The sequence below is a fragment of the Mesocricetus auratus genome, unplaced genomic scaffold (genome assembly GCF_017639785.1).
Source record: "Mesocricetus auratus isolate SY011 unplaced genomic scaffold, BCM_Maur_2.0 Super-Scaffold_100028, whole genome shotgun sequence".
NCBI classification, from domain to species: Eukaryota; Metazoa; Chordata; class Mammalia; order Rodentia; family Cricetidae; genus Mesocricetus; species Mesocricetus auratus.
Genome location: NW_024429209.1, coordinates 10649492 through 10666287, shown reverse-complemented (window position 1 = coordinate 10666287; position 16796 = coordinate 10649492). Strand labels below are relative to the sequence as shown.

The 16796-nt window shown below is 38.7% G+C and overlaps 2 long non-coding RNA genes across 2 annotated transcripts; both read left to right on the top strand.

Moving 5' to 3' along the window:
• Positions 1-5030: 5030 nt before the first annotated feature.
• Positions 5031-6513, top strand: LOC121134491. The gene is made up of 2 exons (XR_005871584.1): positions 5031-5682; positions 6213-6513. It is a non-coding gene; the product is annotated as an uncharacterized LOC121134491 (long non-coding RNA).
• A 1018-nt stretch (positions 6514-7531) lies between these two features.
• LOC121134556 lies at positions 7532-10460 on the top strand. Its single transcript, XR_005871647.1, has 2 exons — positions 7532-8562; positions 9592-10460. It is a non-coding gene; the product is annotated as an uncharacterized LOC121134556 (long non-coding RNA).
• Positions 10461-16796: the final 6336 nt, after the last annotated feature.

Below are 16796 nucleotides of genomic sequence, written 5' to 3'. Positions count from 1 at the left end.
CTGGTGTCCTCGGTAAGATAAGTCCTTGTAAAAATATATAGATTAGTAGTTATGGGTTAATAATTAAGTCAGAGATAGCCAGTAAGAAACCATAGTCAAAGGTCAACAGCTTTATAATTAATATAGTGTATGGTGTGTTATTTGGGTTGATGCAACATTGGGACCAGGATGGCGGGAAGAGTTATTGTAAGAGTTATAGTGTACCACTATAGCCTGGCCTCTATGGCTAACTAGTGTAGCCAGCTTTGAATTCTGATCTTCAGGAAGCTTTATTTGTTTGATCATAAACAAAATATCACCACACCAGACACACCAGACATGATTCCCCTCCCTCAAGTTGAGTGGTCCTTATGTTCAGTTAGACTGATGTTGGTTGCCACTGACATGTAGGTGCTACTTACATGTTTGCACAGTGTTTTCTGGGATCATGAAAGCTAGGCTGCAGGAAAGGGGCTTTTGCAATAAATCCATGGTAGACAGATACAGACCATCTTGCTAATTTAAGCAATTGAGATTATAAACCCATCAGTGGGTGTACACACCTTTAATCCTGGTACTGGGGAAGCAGAGGTAAGTGGATCTTTGAGTTTGAAGCCAGCCCTCCCACATCAATCATTAATCAAGAAATGTCCCATGGACTTGTCAATATGATACAGGTATCTTCTCAGTTCAATGTTCCCTCTTCCCATGTAACTCTGTGTTGTGTCAAGTTAACAAAAAAATGAATCCTTGTCAACTTGATGTGCATACACATCACAATTAAACCATAACCTTTCCTTTCTTGTTTGTGCCCAAGCTGTCATGTTAGTAATAATATTACATTGTTAAATATAGTCCCAAATCATCAGCCTTCTTCTTGCTGTTGAGTCATTTAAATTGCTTATGTGTGTGAATATCAACCTGTCATTGAATATATATATATATACATATATATATATATATGGCTTACAGATATCTTCTTGTTGTTGCTATACAGGTCAAAGATCATCAATTTATGTGTGGGAAGGAAAGGTCACCAGTGTGCAAGGAAGGAACAGTCCTAGGGGTAAGATGACTCTGGTACACATCAGACTCTCACCTTGTACAGACTCAGCAAAAGAATTTACCCCAAGAGTGAATGGATCCACAGGTTAGTCTGACCCTTCTGCCTTCAGGGCCAAGACTGGTGGTGTTTAAGATAATACTCTAAAACTATTTCCCTTCCTTCCTTCCTTCCCTCCTTCCTTCCTTCCTTCCTCCCTTCCTTTCTTCCTTCCTTTCTCTGTCTTCCTTCCTGTCTGTCTTTCTTTCCTTTGTTCCTTCCTTCTGTCTCTCTCTTCTTTCCTTCCTTTTTTGACATTATGGTTCCATTTTTACTTCAATTTTAGCCATATTTTAAATCATATATTATTTACTATTTCCTTTCATACACTTGTCTAATTTTGTTTGCTTTTTAATTATTGAGTAATATTTTGACTTTATTGCTGTAAAAGATTTGTTTTTATTTTTTATGTCTGTGAATGTTTTGTCTTCAGGTATGTAAATGCACTGCCTGTGTTCAGTGTCTGTAGAAGTCAAAATAGGGTGCCAGAATTCTTAAAACTGTAGTTAAAGGTTGCTGTGAGCTCCCTTTTGGTGTGTGTGTGTGGCAGAACCTCGATCCTCTGTAAATATAGTGAGTGCTCTTAACTGTTGAGGCATTTCTCTAGGCTACTGCCCTTTCTACTGAGAAAGATCTCACTGTATAGCTCTGACTGTCCTGAAACTCACTGTGTAGACCACATGGCCTTGAACTCACAGAGACCTACCTGCTTCTGCCTCCTTAGTGCTGGGATAAAAGCTGTGCACCACCACTTCCTGGCTGGGACTTTCTTTTTATTATATGTTTTTTTATTGAAATAGAATTATATTGCTTTCCTCCCCTTTCCTTGAACTGTTCCTGTGCTACTCACTTTCAAATTGATAGCATCTGTATCTTTGTATTTCTTACACACACACACACACACACACACACACACACACACACACACACACACACACACACACACGAGACCATAAACGAGCAGCAGATGCCACAGTTTTTAGATTCCTCATTAGTCTGGTCTAGCCACTTTGAACATTGGCTCAACATGCAGAACCTGAGTACTTTAGTGTTGTACCTGCTCCACCTGCTGGTCAAACCTTGTCACAACATCTGAATATCTTGGCATGACCCAGCCATCTGTATGTCCCTTCCACCTGCTGGTCAAATATCATCACTACATCTACACAGCCCAATTCTCTGAGGATCAAAAGTCTGGTAAGTCCCTTGGGAAACTTTAAACGGTAAGCTAAGCTAAAAAAAATAAAAAAGAAAAGACAATCTTAAAACCTTTCCCAGGTCAATGATTGGGAATATCACAATGCAGGGAATTAGGACCCTGCTCACAATATGAGAGATTGGCTGAAAAGATACAGACTTTAGAAAAATCTACTGCTGGTTGTATTTAAGCCATACAAATAATTACTAAGGAGAATAATACAGTTTAGACTTACAAGATAAAGGCTTTAGAAATCTTTATCAGTGAAGAGAACAAGAAGGTGACTGGTAATATGCAAGCCTTACAAATGGTTGCTAAGGAGAATAATATAATCTTGACTGACAAGATAAAAGCTTTAGAAATATTGACTGGTGAAGAGAGGAGGAGGTTGATAGATGAGATCCAAACCATGGAGTAGATTACTATTCAAAATGAAGAAGTCTTAGAAAAAGCTTTTACTGATAAATTACAAGCCTTGGAAAAATTTATATAAAAGTGATAATAAAAGCATTCAGGCACAGACAGAAGAATTCAGAGGAGAACCAACCTCATTACCTCATGGAATTAGAAAGGAGTGGCCCAAGGTTATACAAAAAACAACCTTTATTTAGTTACAATTTAATAAATACCACCAGACAATAGCCATCCCCAAGGTCATACAGAAATTAATTGGGATCCTATAGAAATGTTAGATTTAAGGAAATTTAGGGAAGCAATAGTTTCCTATAGTAGGCATTCACCTTATGTGAGGCAGATGTTGAGTACATGGTCCATTCAGAATAAAATTACTCCAAAAGACTGGAAAGAGTTAGTTACAGCAGTATTGGAATATGGTCCTCAGGTGGAATGGAACAGTTGGTAGAGAGAAGATGTGAAGGCCCTCCAACAGCAAGGTAGGGTTAGAGGTTATAAGATTTGTCAAGATAAAATCCTTGGTGAGAGTAGTTATGCTGATGTGAATAGTCAAGACATATTTGATGATCATAACTTGTCCCTATGCTATACAGCAGCCTTAAAGGCCTGAGACACAATGCAAGAATCAGGAAAGAGGATTGAACATTTATTACAGCTATACAAGGCCCCAAAGAAGCCTTCACTAAATTTTTGCAAAGATTGACTTCAGCTATAAATAGAATGACATCAGTTTCAGAAGTCTAATCAATATTAACTGAATCGTTGGCTTTTGAAAATGCTAATTCACAGTGCAGAAGGGTGTTTATGCCCTTAAGGATAAGATCAATACCCATAGAGGAATGGATCCCACACACAGTCAATATTGAGTGTTATAACCATGATGATGCTTAGATAGGAGAGGTGATTTCCAAAGGCTTAAGGAAAAATCAAAATGTCAAATGTTTTAATTGTGGTAAACAAGGTCAATGAAAAAGGAGTTGTAGGCAGGCCATTCCTAGAAACAATGTCTCTCCCAGAGATAACCCAGACAGAAGGTCCCAAACTTCTGGAGTATGCAGAAGGTGTGTCGAAGGCTGACACAGGACATCTGAATGCAGATCAACAAAGGACAGGTGAGACAACCTTTTATCACTGGGAAACACCTTGGTGGCCTCTCACAGGCTCCCATGTTAAATTTGGTTCATTCATTCCCCGTCACCATGAGGGAAACTCCCCCTTCCCCCAGAGCAATTAAAGGACATAGTGCCATTTGCATTTGATAAATTCAGAGAAAATATCTGGCCCATTTACAAGTTCAGAGAAAATATCTAGTCCATTTGCATTTAACAATTCAGAGAAGCTACTTTATTATCTATCCTAAATTGGAGCATCCGATGTTTTGTTCTTGATTTATTTCCTATTCTAATCTGCATTATCAAATTATCTTTTAATGTCTCTCAAACCATTACAGGTTACACATCTTTAGTGAGTGTCTTTTCTGAGTCTGGTAAACAATGAAAACTATAACTATACTATCTAGTCTTTAACTCCCTCAGAGACCTAAGAAGGAAATATATATTTCTTTTTTGGGTTTTTTTGAAACAGGATTTCTCTGTATTGTTTTGGAGGCTGTCCTGGAACTTTCTCTGTAGACCAGGCTGGCCTCGAACTCACAGAGATCTTCCTGCCTCTGCCTCCCGAGTGCTGGGATTAAAGGCGTGAACCACCAACGCCCGGCAGGAAATAATATTAACTGAGTAAACAGGAAGAGCAATGAAGCAACTTCCAAAAAAATGAGAGAAATGACAAAATAGCTGGTTGCCTGGACAGTCACCCATTTCTCTGCAACACTGGGGCATCAATCTTTGGTCTATAGGCTTACTTAGCATCTCTGACAGACTTTTCTGTGAAGTAGAATTTTGAAGGACTGCCCTGTTTTGTCTTGGCAAGGTTTTGCACTCACTCTCTTTGGTGTTTTATTGGTCCATTTTGGACAGCATGCTGTCAACAGTTGATGCAAGGGCACTTTTTTACCCAGTGGCTTACCTTTGCCACAAAGAAAGTAAACTCCATGTGGGTTCCTTTAATGTCCACCATCTTCCTCTTAAGTAGTTTGGTGCTGTCAAGAGCAGACATATCTCATTGTCATAAAAAATAACCTATGTTATTAAAACATTTTGAATGCCATATTCTGTAGATCTCTGAAGTGTTTGAAGACAACCTATGTATCTAAAATATATCTGTTTGACCTTGAAAACATGTCTAATATGATTACAAGTTCAATTGTAGTAGGTGACTAATTACTAACCTACATTTTTGCATTATCTTTTACAGTTGGTAATAATAACTTTCAAGGACTAGAAATTTACATTATATTGACAAATGAGCTGAATAAGTACAATACCTTGAACATTACCTTAGAAACATACAAAATGTCTTAACAAATTAATCTTAAACTTGTGTCAATATACAATATTTGTATACTGAAAGGGTTAAAAATCAGCAACTTTTTCAGCATAGAGCAACTCCACCTTGACCTCCAAGTTACCCAGTTCCACCATGTTCCAAGGAATTTAGAAAAAAACACTTTTGGGAAAAGTGAAAAGGTCACAATGTGACCCCCAAACCAAAGAATGTTCCCTCCTCATGACAACCAACAAAAATATGAATTCCCCGAGCCCCCACGTCAATGAATCCAAAGGTCATCTACTCTTATCCAATCCTGAACAGCCAAGGCTGTACCACCCTTCTTGCGTTTTTTTCCCTTTAAAAGCCCCTTGCAATTGAGGCTGGGCAACCTTTTGCTGCAACTGCTGTGCCAGTGTGCTCAACACGTCCCTGCCGAGGCTTGTAACTTAACATTAAAGCTTATTCATTTGCATCAGTGAGTCAGCTGTTTGGTGGTGTTTTTGGGTTCTCACGAACTTGGCATAACATACGGCGTCTTGCCTGGGATTCCCAAGAACCCCAAGGACCTCGGACCCTGAAGGTTTAATTCCCCACCGGTCGAGTAAGTGTTCTGTGTTTGTCATGTTTCTGTGATTTTGTTCTTTTCTGTTTTTGGTTTGCTAGCAGGCAATTTAAACTGTAAGAAACAGATCAAGAAGACCTTGGCAGACCTGCCTAGAAGGTCAGATATGGAGGAAGGGTCAGAAGATGTTCCCCTTCCTCATTTGGACGGGAGCCTGCTGGGGGCTATCCTGTCAGGCTAAATTTGGGTGGAAATCCGGCTAAAGCTCAGATTAATCCACCATTTGAATTTAAATAACTACTGGGGAGTTTGCCTCCCGTTTGTAAATTTAAAACTTGTAAGCCTTTGAGATGGGCCCTCCCTTTTGTCTAAATTCTGTGTTTGTTTGTTTGTCTGTCTTGTCTTGTTGGTACTGACAGTACTGACATTGATCGGACTCAACCTAACATGGAACAGACACCTTCCTCCCCGATGCCTTCCAATGGGCTCTGCCTGACTCATTGGAAGGACATGAAACAGACAGTCTGGGGTTGTGGCTGGAGAAGTTAAAAACATTTTTTTTCTTTCAGAAACACTGGCAGCCAAGGACACTCTATGCCAAGCAGCGATGCTCACCCGCCCTTCCCTCCCAAGGCCAAACTATTCTTCACCGTGGTAACAGCCAAGGTCTCCTCTGCTGGCCAGCAACTCCCCACCTTAACTCTTCTCTGCCCTGATTCTGCTTAGAAAACAAAAATGTTAAATCATGCCAGACTGTATACTGTGGGAAGCTTTGACTTTAGAATAGAAGTCAAAGATACATTATGTTTGGAAAAAATTATGCTTTTGTTTCCACAAGAAAAGAAAAATATATGGACTTTAGTCATTTAAATCTAATAGGTTACATTTACTTGTCATCATTTAAGATGCTTCATGCAGGTATAGGTTTTAATATGTAAATACAAATTTAAGTTATTAAAACCACAATAAGGACTTTGGTAAAAGTTTTTTTGTGTTTATTTATTTATTTTAAAATTAGAAACAAGCTTGCTTAACATGTCAGTCCCAACTCCCTATTCCTTCCCCAACCCCCCTACCTCCCCCCTCCCATGGGGGAATCTTCAAATTCTGTCATATCATCCAGGGCAGGATCTAGGTCCTCCAACTTGTGTCCAGTCTGAGAAAGCATCCCTTCATGTGGAATGTGCTACCCAAGTCTATTTGTACATCAGGGATAAATACTGATCTACTACCTGAGGCCCCATAAATTGCCGAGGCCTCCTCACTGACACCCACGTTCAGGGGTCTGGATCAGTCCCATGCTGGTCTCTCAGCCATAAGTCTGGGGTCCATGAGCTCTCCTTGTTCAGGTCAGCTGTCTCTGTGGGTTTCACCAGCCAGGTCTTGACCCCTTTGCTTATCACTCCTCCTCTCTGCAACTGGTTTCCAGGAGTTCAGTTCAGTGTTTAGCTGTGGGTGTCTGCCTCTGCTTCCATCAGCCACTCAGGCTCTAGGATGACATATAAGGTAGTCGTCAATCTCATCATTGGGGAAGGGCATTTAAGGTAGTCTCCCCACTATTGCTTAGATTGCCAGTTGGTGTTACCCTTGTAGATCTCTGGAAATCTCACTAGTGCCAGATAGCTCCTTAAATCTATAATGGCTCCCTCTATTAAGGTATCTCTAAAAGTTTTTATGTTGACTAAAAGAAAAAAAAAAGGCAGGAGACTAAAATAATAAAGAAAAAAATTTGTCTAAAGTAAGAATGTCTAAGGAAATCAAAGAAATAAACTAAAGATATGTAAAAAGTTATAAAAGGTTAGAGGGAAATATAAACTATGTTTACTGTTTTCTCATTTCTATAAATACTAAATTTTAAAAATTAGAAATATAAAGTTAATTCTGGTTAAAAAGTTTTGTTTATTTATTAAAATTGAGTATTCTTGTTAGAAAGTTTTGTCTTTTTTCTGGTATAGTCGTAAGTTTTATGATTTAACAGTCACTCAGGTAATAATGGTTTTAAAGACATAAAGGGTACTTTAGTTTTGATATTACAGAAAGACACTGAGAGATTTTAAATTAAACTTATAAGGTTATGGGATATTTGTGCTTATAAAATGTTTTTATTGCTAATATTTACATTTAAAAAGCCAAAAATTAAGATCATAGCAATAAGCACCATATGCTAACCAGAAATTGGAATGTTTATTTCTTTGATGCAGTAAGGCAATGACTTAAGTCTGGAAAAGGACTTGCAGTAGCTTCTAAGCCCATGAGTCTCAACCCTTTGGGGGTTAAAAAGCATTTTTATAAGAGTAGCCTAGGACCACCTGCACGTCAGATGTTTACATTGGTAACAACAGGAAAACAGGGATCACCACAACATGGGAAACTCCTTTAAAAGTCAAAGCATTAAAGCTAACCCTGACAGTGTGAAGTCCTAGTCTTATAAAAGCTGCTAAACTACTATATTGTAAAATGTTAATAAATAGAAGTTTATAGTCATCCTTATAAATGATCAAGTTTGTTAATTGTAGTCATGCTAAGTACTTATGTAATTAATTACAGGAATAAACCTTATTTAGTCCCCTGTATATGTTTTCAAAAATTAAGGTCAAAACAAGTAACTGGAAATAAAGTTGTCTATTCAGATTTACCTAGGCAGCACTCTTAATACTACAGAGATCTACAGAATATGGCATTCAAAATGTTAACTTAAAAGCCTATAATATCAGACAGATACTCCCAGATCCTGAAAGTGACTCACGGTCTCCAAAGAAGATTATGGGGCACCACAATGCCTACACCTGGATTATGATGATGCTGACCAGTGGGCAATATGCCCCAATACAACACTTGCTGCCAGGACCCGGCCTAGATTGTGGACAAGCTGCAGGACACTGGAAAATTGATTGCACCACTTTTGCCTGACAAAATAAGGTCAGTCTTTCCCATGTGCCCCTTCCACAAAGAAATAGAAACCTCTCACTTTATGTGCCTGGAGAAGATACATGCTGTTCTCCTGATACTTGTGCCTCCAGCACTAAGGAGACTTGGGTATGACTAACTCGATGTGGACTGGTCCCTGTCATTTTTTAATAGATTCAAAAACTGCATAAAATGTATAAAATTTATCCTTCTCATATCTCTGATAATATTGATGGTTGGGATAGCTATGACTTTGTCAGTTTGGCAGCATCAGACAGCCAGATTCTTCTGCAAGCCTATAGCCAGCTTGGTAGCTCATTTTATATATATATTAAAATCAAGCCTTGATATGGCTCATAAATAAAAACCTAAGGATGTAAGAACATATAAGTTTTAAAGATATAAAAATAATTTAAGATATAAACATGGTTTTAAATTGTTTTTCCTTTTATAATGTAAAAGTTCAGAGCTTAACATTTAATAAATTTCTGATAAGTTGACAGAGCAGGGACTACCTGCTGTCCAGTCACAAGCTCAAGAATTTGGATTAATTTTGGTTGCCATCTAAGTATAAGCTTAAAGGGCTTTTCATCAGGCCAAGGGCATCTCTGTCCAATATATACCTGGACTTCTCTAAACAGAAGAAAAAATGTGCAAATCTATAGTTTTTGCTAGGACTCAAAGGTATGAGTCTATTCCTGCTGTTTTACAGATACCCAATATTCTCTCTTTCTAAAATATGGATTTTAGTACAGATTGGTAATGCTAATATATCTAAAATTTTTATATCCTTTTGTATAATAAAGTTCATATTGGCTTCAGAGGATCAAAAGTCATAAAGCATGGATCCTCTTCTCACAGGTCAAAGGACCTCAGATAAGTATAGCCTATGTTGTCTCACCTGTCTGTTCCTGAGGACGGAATGTTCTCTCCTGGTCTTGGGACTCCTGTCCTTCTTGATTACTGAAACTATGGGCCTAATAGTTCTGATTGAGTATGTAAGTTTTAACTTCTCTTCCTGGTTTGAACATGTCTCAATAGGTTTCTGCTTCTGACAGACATATCCAAGCATCAGCTGCTGATTACAGCCAGCTCCAAAAGACTGTGAACTCTGGACTTGCTGCAGATGTAGTCCAGTCCAGCTGATGTCAACACTCCCTGTCTCTTCAATAGTCTGTGAGCTAGATGCTTCTGATAAATACCCCTTTGCGTAAATCCCCTTTTTGCTTTTGACTAGCATTTCAGCAGGAAGCAGTCATAGAAAAGAATACAGCGTCCCTTTTCCCTGGTCGAAATGCTAAGTCAAAAGAAAACTTTTGGCCCCTGTATTTTAAATAAATTGGTCCAATTTATAAAAGATCCATTAGGTACTATTCAACTTACGGTACAAAGGTCACAGAACTGTAGACAAGACTATAAATTAAATTTCTGTAGCCCATGATTGGGTTATGCGTATAAAAGAGGAGTGAATGAAAGAGTTAAAAATCAAATAAACCTCAGCAACTTTTTCAGAGTAGAGCAACTCCACCTTGACCTCCGAGATACCTAGTTCCACCATGTTCCAAGGAATATAGAACCCAGACCACTTTTGGGAAGTGAAAAGGTCACAGTACAACCCCGAAACCATAGAATGTTCCCTCCCAATGACCACCAATGAAAATATGTAAGATCACAGGTTGTACTGCCAAAATATGAATTCCCCTAGCCCTCACGTCAATGAGTCCAGGTCACCTACTCTTATCTAATCCTGAACAGTCAAGGCACTACCACCCTGCTTATGGTTTTTTTCCTTTAAAAAACCCTTGCAACTGAGGCTAGGCACCGTTTTCCTGCAACTGCTGTGCCAGTTTGCTGGGCAGGGTCCCTGCTGAGGCTTATAACTTAACATTAAAGCTTATGCATTTGCATCAGTGAGTTGGTTCCTTGGTGGTCTTTTTGGGGGTCTCACAAACTTGGCATAACATATACAATATACAGAAGTCCAATCCAATGTAAAACATTTAAAACTAGCAGTTGCTTTTTAAAAACATAGATTCAATAACCCACATTTGTATCTCATCATATCTGTTCTTTTAGAAATAGATTCAATTATCTACCTTCTTATCACATCTATATCTTCCCTTTTTTCTTTTCAGAGTAGATTCAATACTCTATCCTTTTATCCTATAATATCTGCATCCCCTTTCTTTTTCAAAAACCTTGAATCTAATGCCTTTGTTCAACTTTCTTCTTGACCTTAACCACCAACATTTTGTAACCAGTCTCCCTAAACGATAACAAATACCCGTAACCCATTGAATGACAAAACAAACAAACAAACAAACAAACAAACAAACAAACCCAACAAACAGCCAAAAACCCATCCCACCTCTTGGGAAATGTGGGAGTAATGTTCTTAAAGTTACTTCCTGCTGTCTTGGGGTGACGGCATCATTATGGGATCCTCAAAAGAAGATGTTGGGTTAACTGTCAAACTGTTATTTGTAGTGCAGTCTCTGCATCATGGGAAAGTGCAGGACTTGTCTCAAGTCCTGGCTAGAGTAGTCTGTGAGGCTGGATCGTCTCAGTTAATCACCTCTAAATTGTTCTGAGCAGTGTCTGTGAGGCTGGATCATCAGTTGACCTCCTCAAAATAGTTCTGAGCAGTTTGTAGTCCAAAGCTGATCTTTAGTTGTTATTATTCAGCTTAACAGTGTTGTCATAGTCCTGGTGAAATTGTTGTGGGGTCCCATCTTCTTTTCTTTGTTTTGTTTTTGAGACAGAGGTTTTCTGTGTTAAAAGTCCTGGCTGTCTTGAAACTCACTTTTAGATCAGGCTGGTCTCAAACTCACTGAGATCCACCTTCCTCTTTCTCCCAAGTGGTGGGATTAAAGGTGTGTGTAACCTCCAACCCAGCTTGGATTCAATCTTCTTTTGGGGGATTTAAGAGATCACATTAGGTCATATTATTTCTTTTCTTGGTAATTTTTTTCTGGGTAATTCTCCCTTCTTCTTTGGATGCTTATTTGTCCAAAGGTCTATAATTCTTTAAGTTGGTTGTTTTTATTTTCCTGGAAAGAAAACGAAAACAAAACCCTTCTCCAACACTAACTTTGGGGAGGTTCCCAATCTAATCCTTATCAATTTCGATCTATCTATGACTTCTAAATTTTTTATTTGAGCTTCTAAAACTCTTTTTTAATTCAGAACAATATGCTTTCTTTCAATACACATTAGGTTATTTATTGTTCTGGGAAGGAGCTTCATCTACAGTTGCAGGAAATGAATGAACCTGTTTTGATATAGGAACTTTTGAAATGTCCCTCAAAGCATTTCCTGAAGGCAAAGGATTACCTTGATAATCCCTTGTCAACCTACATTCCTTTGTCCAATGTCTTCCTTTGCCACATCTTTTACATAATCCTGAATGGAGCGGCATTCTGTTTGAATTATATTTATAAAAAAATTGATTCTTGAAACACTTTGTTTACAATGCCTTTTCAGGTGACCTTATGTACCACAATTAAAGCATTTGACATTTTGATTTTTCTTTAAACCTTTTGAAATCACTTCTCCTATCCATTCCTCATCATTATGAGTTTCAACATTAATTGTATCTCGGATCCAATCCTCCAAAGGTGCTGATTTTGCCTTTAAAGGCCTAACTGTCCTTTTGCATTGGGCATTAGCATCTTCAAAAGCCAATTATTATTTTTCTAGCATTGAGTCTGTTATTTGATTTATCGCTAATGACAATCTTTATAGGAAGTTCATGAATGCTTCCTTTGGGCTCTGTGTGACATTTGTAAATGACTCAATTTTCTTTCCTGCTTCTCCAATCTGTCCCAAGCATTCAAAGCTGTTGCATGGATTAAACCCATGAGATGATCGTCATATTGATATTGCCTTTCTAAAGCAGCATAATTTCCTTCTCCAAGAATTTGATCTTGGGAGATATCTATGGGTCTAGACTTAGACTTTTGTTCAATATTCTTAGCCATTGTAATTGTGGTCCAGGCTCTAGGACAGCTTTAATCAAATCTGTCCAATCTATAGGGATAACCCTTTTACAAACAGACCACCTGTTTATCATCTGCTTCTCAAATGGTGAATGGATGCCACATGAGACTACAGCTTTCTCGATTTCCCTATATATATAACATTGTCACAGGCTTCCAAGTAGTTATTATAGAATCTCCTTCATTTGGCACTTTCTGTAAGGTTACTGGATATATTAAAGGTGGCTCTCTTAAGACCTTAGAGTGTTCACTTTTAACCTTAAAATGCAATGCTGAATTTGTTTCCCCATTTAATTTCTCAGTCTGGGTTTGAATATTTCTATAATCTCCTTTAATAAGTTTTGCTAAGGCATGCATTTTAGCAATCATATCAACCAACATTTTTAGAGATAAACCAAGAATTATCAAACAGCAACAAAGATTATCACAAGGACAATAGTATCTCAATCCCAGTTAAGTTCACTATCCCTTCATGTTCCATTATTAAGCTGTACATTGTGTAATCATGTGCATGATGGGAGATGTTATTCTGTATATGATCTCTTATTGGTTGTTGGATAAAACACTGATTGGGCAGGCAGGAAGATAGGCAGGACTAGGAGGAGAGGAGAATTCTGGGACATGTAGGCAGACAGGAGTCGTCATGTGAGCCTGGGAAGAAGGGACAAGAGTCAGGCGTTCTCTGGCAAGATAAGACCACCTTAGTAGTTATGGGTTAGTAATAAAGACAGAGCTAGCCAATAAGAAGCCGAAGCCGCGGTGGTGGCGCAGCCGGGCGGTGGTGGCGCACGCCTTTAATCCCAGCACTCGGGAGGCAGAGGCAGGCAGATCTTTGTGCGTTCGAGGCCAGGCTGGACTGATAGCCTCCGAAACAATACAGAGAAACCCTGTCTCGTAAAAACCAAAAACCAAAAAAAAAAAAAAAAAAGAAGCCGAAGCCACCATCCAACAGTGTTATAATTAATATAGCATCTACAAGTTTATTTGGGACTGACATGGTTGTAGGACCAGGCTGGTGGGAAATCCCATAACATATGCAGACCTAATTTTCTTCATTTTAATAATGTTTTCCATTTTTTAGTGTTGAGGAAAAATTCTCTTTTTTAAACTAATCCTTTCAATTGAGGAATTCTTAATTAACTTACCAAACCTGCTGACAATGTCAGTGAACTGTGAGGTGTAGCATGTCTGAATCGAAAAACTAGCTCGTGGCAGTGAGCTGAGAGTTTCTGCCCAAGGAGAAGGGCTATAGGAAAAGCCTGAAAGCCTCCTGAGTTTGGGTGGCAGTTGAAGACTGTTCAGAAATGTTACAACCAAAATAATCCCACACTTGCTCAAAGATTTGAAGAGAAAAGAAAACCTAGCTGGTTGGTCAGGGACTCATGTAGAGTGTAGTCTTCCCTGCCATCTGCCTGGGCCCTGCTGCGTTGTCTGAACCCCCAAATAACACACAAGACACTATATTAATTATTAAGCTGTTGGCCGTTTGCTTGGTTTCTTACTGGATAGCTCTGACTTAAGTATTTAACCCATAATTGTTAATCTAAGTATTTCTCTTACCAGAGAAAAGGGTCCAGACCTCTTACTCTGGTGGCCTACATGGTGTCTGCTTGTGTCTCTCTTTCCCAGAATCCTCCTTGACTCCTAGTCCCACCTAGCTTGCTTCCCTATTGGCCAACAGGACTTCCCCATCAGACTCAGGCTTGGGCTGGGTCCTTGACCTCAAAAGAAGCTTTTTCATGAATTTGTACTTTCATATTGGACACTGATATGTAATGTGAATTAATAAATGGCCCAGAAACTGATATTCGGGTTCAAACTTCAATCTGAATATCAGAAAAGAAAAAGAGCTAACCACTAGCTCTCACCTCTAGCTCAGGCTGAAAGGACTGATCCACACATGAGCTCTTCACCAATCTGAAACTGCTGCCTCTCCTCAGTGTGGATAGAGAACAAATGCTCCTATTTTCAGTGTGATTGGAGAATGAATGCCTCTACTGAGAGCCTGCTTCTGTCTTATATACTTCCCTACTGTTGGGATTAAAGGTGTGGGATATAATTCTCTTTTAGACTGATTCACTCTTGTGTAGATCTGGGTGGCCTTGGACTCACAGAGATAAATTCTGAGGCAGTATGTACCACCTCCTCCTAGTTTATTGCTGCTGGGATTAAAGGTGTTGCCTAGCTTCTATGGCTTGTGGCTGACTTTGCTTGAGTCCTCAGTCAAGCTACAATAAATCATAAGTAATATATCACTACAATTCTCATGATATTAACGAATTTCATGGACCTGGTAACATAGTTATCAATTCCCAATATATAGAAAGAGTTGTTTTGTGTATTGAAACTGCTGAATGTATGAAAGATTATACAGGATTGACTTTATTATTTGTTCACCTACAAGACCTGATTAGGAACAGGAATCATCCCATATACATACATCTGATCCCATACTGGTCTGCCAGTCCCTGTAGCACAGGCAATGAAGAAATTGATCAACTATTGATAGGAAATGTGTTACAGGCCTTACAATTCCATAAAAAAACAAACAACCCCCCCACCATGTCAATACCAAATGTAAAGGGAGTTCCTAATGGATCTAAATAAAAACTCAAAGTCAGATATAGAGGAAAATGCTGAGACATCAGAGAGAAGGAGCAAGCCACAGCCACACCTTATCTCCCTAGCATCTCAGCAGACAAGAGTGGGAGTTCCTGTTTCTGCCCATTTATATCCCCTCTCTGTGCAGCCATCCTCTTCTTGTCTGTCTGTACAGACCTCCAGATCTCTATGGTTAGCTAGTGGCAAGTTCCATTCTCTGACTTCAGACAGACTTTATTTATACAAGCAAGGTATCACCCCAAGCAAAGGTTTAAAAAAAGATTTTTCCATCACTTGGCAACAAACCAAGGAAATTATAAGGAAATGTCCTACTTGTTCTTCATACAACCGAACTCTGACATCTGCAGGAAGTACCCAAAAGGTACTTAAATGAATAAAATATGACAGATGGATGTGTTTCATTTTGTAGAATTTGGAAAACTAAAATATGTACACCATACTTACTCAGGATTTCAATGGGCAACTGCTTTGAGTTTGGAAAAGGCTGATTTGCTAGAAATCATGGATATAATTGTACAAATTAAGGCTGATGATGCTCCAGCATGTGTCTCTAAGAAAATGAAACAATTTTTTTCTTATTGCAATATAAAGCATATTACAGGTATAACACATAATCAATCATACAGGGCAAGGAGTTATAGAAAGATCAGATTGAATTCTAAAAGATATGTTAAATAAGCAGAAAGGGGCAATAAAGACCCTCAGAAGTAGATTGCATAATGCTTTATTAACTTTGAATTTTCTAAATGCTAATGAAAAAGGAAGCCAGCTGCAGAGAGACATTGGATAATAACAAACACTACAGAATTCAATCAGCCTGTACACATTAAAGATTAGCTGACCCCAGAATGGAAACCAGGATGTGTTACATTGGGGAAGGGGTTTTGCTTTTGTTTCCACAGGAAAAGAAAAGCCATGGATACAATCAAAATCAGTAAAGATTAGATTTGAATGATATAGACTTCCTTTTTAAAATATATTTTAATACATTTTAATTAATTTATTAATTGTTTTTTACATTCCAATCCAAGTTCCTCCTCCCTCCTCTCCTCCTGCTCTCACCACTTCCCCTGCCACCTCCCATCTGCTTCTCAGAGAGGGTAAGGCCTCCCATAAGAAGTCTACTAAGTCTGTCCCATCATCTAGTTGAGGCAGAACCAAGGCACCTTTCCACTCCCACAACCCTGTGTCTAGGCTGGGCAAGGTATCTCTTCATATAGAATGGGCTCCACTAAGTCAGTTTGTGCATTAGTGTTAGATCTTGGACCCACTGCCAGTGGCCTCACATATTGTCCCAGTCACACCATTGTCACCTATATTAAGGGAGTCTAGTTCAATCTTATGCAGGTTCCCCATTTTTCAGACCTGAACCAGTGATCTCTCACTAGTTCGGGTCAGCTGACTCTGTGGGTTTCCCTATTATGGTCTTAACTCCTTTGTTAATGTTATTGCTCCTCCCTCACTTTGATTGTACTCCAGAAGTTCATTCCAATTGTTAGTTGTGGATTCCTGCATCTTCTTTCATCTGTTTATGGAAGAGGGTTATAGCTTCTCTGGGGTTGTGGATTGTAGGGTGGGTATTTTTTGCTTTATGTCTGGTGTCCACTTATGAGTGAGTACATACAT